At 36.0% G+C, this 6,351-nt stretch overlaps 1 pseudogene; it reads left to right on the plus strand.

Moving 5' to 3' along the window:
- Positions 1-3,673: 3,673 nt before the first annotated feature.
- LOC146889332 (shiftless antiviral inhibitor of ribosomal frameshifting protein homolog pseudogene) lies at positions 3,674-5,983 on the plus strand (annotated as a pseudogene).
- The last annotated feature ends 368 nt before the right edge of the window (positions 5,984-6,351 follow it).

Below are 6,351 nucleotides of genomic sequence, written 5' to 3' on the forward strand. Positions count from 1 at the left end.
CCACCTACATGCATATAAAATAGTCTATATAACTTATTGTACTTTCATAATTTCATAAATTATAGTGGTCATTTCATAAGTTATAAAATGAAGGTACTGCATATTCAATTTTAACTTGGGTTTTATCTTTATTTTTCAGTTGAAACAAAAGCTTGTAGCAGCCAAACACAATCATTTTGTCTAATGAAATATCATAGCAGTTTACTTTTAAAACTTAGAAATTTTAAGAAAAAATTTGGGCCCTGTGCAACATTGTTAATTGTACTGATAGCGCAAAGAAAATGTCCCAGGCAAACACAGGCTTACAGACACTTTTACCAAACATTGCAAGGAAGTTTATTATTATGTGTATATTTATGAAATTAGAACCTGCATTGACCCCAACTTGTCATGTATTGTTCCCAATTCATGGTCTGACTTATGTAATGTAACATGATAGTGAGGAAAGCTAACTATGTGGATAGTCTCACCTTTATTAGAACTATTTCTCTTTTGACAACTTTTTTAAGTTTACACTATATTATTACTTTTATTTTTCTTATAATTCATTGAAGTGAGAATGTAAACAATCTCATTTGACTGATTATATGTTGATTAAACTTCTTAACTGGGGGTGATAGTGGTGATAGAGACATGGTTCAGCAATTAAGAGCACTGACCGCTCTTTCCTAAGTTCTGGACTCAATTCCCAGCACCCACATGGTGGTTCACAACTATCTGTAACTCTAGTTCCAGATAATCCCATGATCTTTTCTGATATCTTTGAATACTGTATATATGGTACATAAGGCCCATAATTATGAAATAAAATAAAACATAAAAATTAATGTCTTAATTTTTCTAGCTAATCTCTGAATAATTTTATTTGCAAGTTCTTTACAACAGACTTTTATCAATATAAGTAAATTAATTAAAGTTTAACAGCTTGATAAATTATAGTAATTTTAAAAAATCATCCAAATCCTAAGTTAATAAAATGAGTAATCAAAAAATAGATTGTAATATTTGATAATATAGTTTTTAGTTTATTTTGAATTTTTAAAAAATCCTTTTTATATTTTAACTAATTTATTTTGCAAACTTTTGATAATGAATTAACATTTTTTGCCTTTATTTCTGTTTGATAATATCATTACTTAGAGAAAAAGTGTTAATTTTTCTTAAAGATAGATGCTTACAGATTTTCATTTTATTAGTGGTTGTCTTAGGTTTATCACTGTCTCCAAAGATATTGGATGCTAAAGGCCAGCTCGTTCCCAGCCTGCAGATTATAAATCTGTAGGGATCATTAACTTGCACAATTTGAATTCATACTATTTTGGAATAGTGAGATTACCATGCACACCATGAGAGTGTAGCTAACTCTTTGAACATGTCAGCTTGCCTTCATTATACTTCAAACCAGGTAATTAAGAGCAGCTGGGAACACATGATATATGTTCATATGAACATATGATTCAATCTGTGAATCACAGGATCAAATTTGAACCATAGGACAGTTGACAAAATTTCTGACCCAAAGTGAGTCCAATGATGCCACTTTTCAAAAAAATAAAAATGCTACTGACATCCACAGCCTTTTTCGGGAAGAGCCCTATCCTCACTAAGAGGATAAACATGTTTCCTTGAACAAATTCTTCTCTATGTATTTTGGTAATAATCCCAATTCTGTAGTCTTTGAATTCTATTATTGGAGACCTTTGATTATGGGTAAACTGTATACATGGTTCTTTTGATAATTGAAACCAAATTTATTGATTTATAGTATAACCTTTAATTCTATGTTTTAATCTTTTTAACTGTCTTTCTAGAAAGACAAGAAAGAATTATCTGTATAACATTTTCAGACAAAGTCATTCATTTTTCCCTGAGTTGAGATTCTTTTTGAATCTTTATTGAAACATTATTAGTTTTCAACCATGAGCAAAGGTACTCACTATCTATGAATTTATCTTTCCAAAATTGCAATCATTCATAGCATTTTGTAAATGGATGTATGCTCAAAGTATGGGTTTCAAAAATAATTGTTTACCAGTATATATTGTATATCTTTATACCAAAACTTATAAAGTTAAGTGCGTGTATAACTTTCACAATTTTTCAGTAGTTTTTGTTTTCTCATGCTGATAGTTAATTTGTTTTGTTACCACAGCTCGCAAAAGTCCATATGTCTAACAGCAACAAACAAACACAAAAAAAACCCTACTACTAATTTTAATTCAAATGATTTTACCATCAACTTTGCCATGCTTATAACTTTCAGATTTAAGGATATAATATTTATAGAAAATATGTATTTATATATGTACATATAGAAAAATATGAGCACTAATATAGTTGGTTGGTTCGTCTGTTAATTACTTTCAATGCACACTGATTGTTCCCAGTATATAGAGGTGGGACTTCATATACAACACCGCAGCATTCTGTTAAATTGTTTTGTAGCAGATTGTAATTTCAATAATGTTTATAATCAAGTAAGCAATTAAGTTGAAATGCATATACTTGTAGGTAATACATTTTGAAATAATTCATATTCAAATCTGTTTTCTCCATTGTTCACTTTTGAAAAATGGCTTCTGCAGGGAAGTGACTTGAGGCAGAAAAATGCCTTATGAACTAAACATGAGTTAAATTTGAACTGAACCTCTGATTTCCCGAATTCTGATTCTTTTTAATAGCCCAAGGAAATTCAATTAACCCAACCTTAAGAATCTAATTACGTTCATTGTTTCAAATTGACACTCACTTTTATCTTTTCACTCATTAAACATTTCTAGGTTTCTGTAATTGAATGTCTTTTCAAACCCCAAAAACACATTGCAGAGAAAGCTTTCTGGAAATGCTTCCACTTAACTTCCAAGTTCATACAGCTTATTATTTCTCCCACATGCATTTGTTTTCTTGCTGTAGCTCTGTAGGCCATTACCATTTATTGGAGCAAATGTCACTCTAGACCACATCCCAAATTCCTTATGAAGAATTTTGATATAAGTAACAGAAAGGTGACTTTATATAAAGAAGATATAAAGAGCAGTAATTAAAATTATTGACAGTGGAGTATCACAGGACTTATGTTTTATGTTTACTCTTATAATTTTTCTTTTAGTTGATAGTGTCCCAGCAATCATTATAGTTGGTGATCAGAAATGTATTATGTATTTTATTTTGTTAAATATTCCAGGTCTCATCAGAAATTTTTTTTCCTGTAAAACCAAGTGCTTGAGGGAGGAAAGTATACAAAATTAGAAGCAAAATGTCAGGAATCTGAATCATTTGTTTCAGTTCGGCAAGGTTCTGATCAAGACAAATTGAAATGTGGTTCGGTGATAGAAAATTTCCTACCATGTGTGATGCCCTGGGTTCAATACCAGTTCCTTCAAATAGATAAATGGGACCTTGACAAATACTTAATGACGGATCTGTGTGAACACTGGAGGGAAAGTATCCATTAAACCCTGCTAGGGTCATCAGTGGGCTCACAAATTTGCTGATTGATTGTTTTTGTTAACTTTACGCAAGGTACAATTATCTGGGAAGAGGAACCTCAATTTAGAGGTCTCCATTAGATAGCGTGTAGGTAAGTCTGTAAGATATTTTCTTGGCAACTGGAGGTGGTGCTAAGGCTGGGCAGGTGGTTCTGGGTTCTGTAAGAATGTGAACAGAGCAAGCCATGGAGAACAAACCAGTAAGCAGAATTTTAGAAAATGGTCTCTTCAGTTCTGGCCCTGACTTCCTTTCACGTAAGCTATAAGGTGAAATAAACACTTTCCTCCATAAATTGCTTTTGATCATGGCAATGGCAAGAATAGAAAGCGATTAATACAAATGGAGGTGGTAATTTCAATGTTTTTTTGAGTCTATCAGAAGAAATAACTTTCAGTGAGGAGTAGAACCTCTAGAGTTCCTTTTCTGTCTATGCCTGACATCTAATGGCCCACTCTTCTGCACAGCCTGTGCATGAATCTGCAGATACTGTGAGATTGTGACCGCATTGGCCATGCCTTGCTTCCAAAATGACATCGTGTGTGTCGCCTTTTTTCTTATCTTCTATCTCTTACTTTTGTTAAAAATAATTCCCTCTTCTGCAGCAGTTTCTGAAATGTAGAGATGGTCAAAAGGTCTTGCTTAGGACTGAAAACTTAACTATGACTGTTCTCAGTATCTCCTGCTGCCATACATTCCTCCATTCCCGTGACTATTCTTAATACATCATGCAGTCATGCATTTCTTCATGCCTAGGACTATTTTACTTCATTCCCACGACTATTTCCAGTACTTTGTGCAGCCATCTATTTGTTCATTCTCTTGTTCACTGGAAAGATAATTTTCTCTCATCAATGATGATAACGTTTGTTTATGTGTAATCATATTTCGAAGGCAGGTTGACATTGCATCAATTTAGTTAAACAGCATTAATCATTTCCTTAAAAGCATAGATTCACTCCTGTGGCACATACTTAAAACAAATCAGAGACTACTTGCTTATCCCCATACCTATTGCTGTTATTAAACAGGTAGACACTTCGTATCTGGACTCCTTGTCTGATGAATACACATCTTGGCAAGATCATTAGTGTCTTCCAAAATTCTTCACAGTATCCTCTGAAAATATTAAAGATAGTCAATAGCGAGGTAGCGTCAAACTCCATTTAAACTTGTTTTGTCTATATTATAAAAATGAAAGGTATAGTGTCCTCAGCAATAATATATTATCATCTAATTTTAGTGGGATACCAAGAGGAATAAAAACAGGCTACTTCATTGGGGGAACCTGGGAACTTCTTGATCAAAAATTCATAAAGGTGTATCCCACTCTAAACATGGAGCCTTTTGTTTAATTACCTGCAGCTTCTGGGAGCAGCTTTTCCCAGCCATGAAGGGCATATCCCATAAAACTTGCCTTTATTAAATATTAGGTATATTTTAAATGTGGTAGGAAGAGAGTAGGTTTGCATAGGGCTTTTAATATGGTTAACCCTCCCCATAGACTCATCTTCCTTACATCCTTATCCCTACTTCTTCCCTACTAAACCTTCTCAATCCCAGGATGATCATATTTTTATATTCTTTCTATATTTTACCATCTTTCATCCCCTAAGACTGCTTCTATAATGTGGGAAGTCCTTCTGTATATGTGGGGCTTTAAATTATTAACAAATAAAGCTGTTTTCGACCAATGGCTTAACAGAGAAAAGCCAGGTGGGAAATCCAAACAAAGATGGAGAGAGAAAGTAGGTGGAGTCAGAGAGAAGCCATGTAGATCCAGCCAGACAGATGCTTCCACCAGAGCCTGCTGAAACTTTGCCGGTAAACCACGACCTCATGGTGATGCACAGATTAATGGAGATAGGTTAGTTTAAGATAAAAGAGTTGGACAGAAGTAGCTTAAGCTATTGGCCAAACTGTATTTCATTTAATATAGATTTCTGTGTGATTATTTCACGGCCAGGAAACAAAAAACAGCCTCCCCCAAAACTTCTAGAGGTATTCCATCTTAAGCACGCAAAGTCAGAGAGTCAGGAGGTGTCAAGATGTCACAAGTGTCAGAAGCTTTATGAACCGACAAGATATGGGGTTAATCGAGTTCCACTGCCCAAAGTGTCAACACAACTTCCGTGGCCGGGCACAGATGGGATCCCCATCACCTGTTCCGGATGCGGCTTACCACTCGGATCCTGTCTCAATGCTGGGACCGTGTTTTGAAGCGGAGTAGCACACAGACCCGCTCCTTCTGAGCTGCAGATTGCCTCAATCCGAGAGAGCTCCCTGTGCCGGGGACTTCCTGTGCCCACCCTCCAAGAGCCATAAGCAGAACCATCTCCCTAGGGTGCTGCGCTCCAGCAGCACTTACGTCAGCAGCAGTTCCATAGTGGCCACAGGCCTAAGTCAAGGCAGTCTCCTGGCTGACCTGGACCGTCTCATCCTGGAAGACCTGAAGGAGGAGGAGGAGGGTGAAGAGGATGCTGGGCTCCAAGAGTGACCCTGATCAGACCCATACAGGAAGGACAGACATGGTGTGTAGACACCTTGTGTCCACAAGGAGATATTAATACCCTTGATAGTACTGATGGGACAGTCACAACCACACAAGCCATATCAGCATAACAACCTTCTTCAGAGAGTGTGCCATCGTGGAACTCTGCACCGTACACCCCATTCTGCTAGTGGCTCTGGTAGTGACCTCCATGATACCACCCACCATTGAGATTGAAAGGGCCACAGGCATGGTACCACCAGCCCCCATGATGCTGCAGAGACAGAGTTTGTGTTTCCACCAAAATAAAAGTCTCTACCAGCACTTCTTTGTGCAAAGCTTTTGCAAGCATTTCTCAGCCTTCCCTAATAGAG

Source organism: Myodes glareolus, chromosome 27, assembly GCF_982192425.1.
Source record: "Myodes glareolus chromosome 27, mMyoGla1.1, whole genome shotgun sequence".
NCBI classification, from domain to species: Eukaryota; Metazoa; Chordata; class Mammalia; order Rodentia; family Cricetidae; genus Myodes; species Myodes glareolus.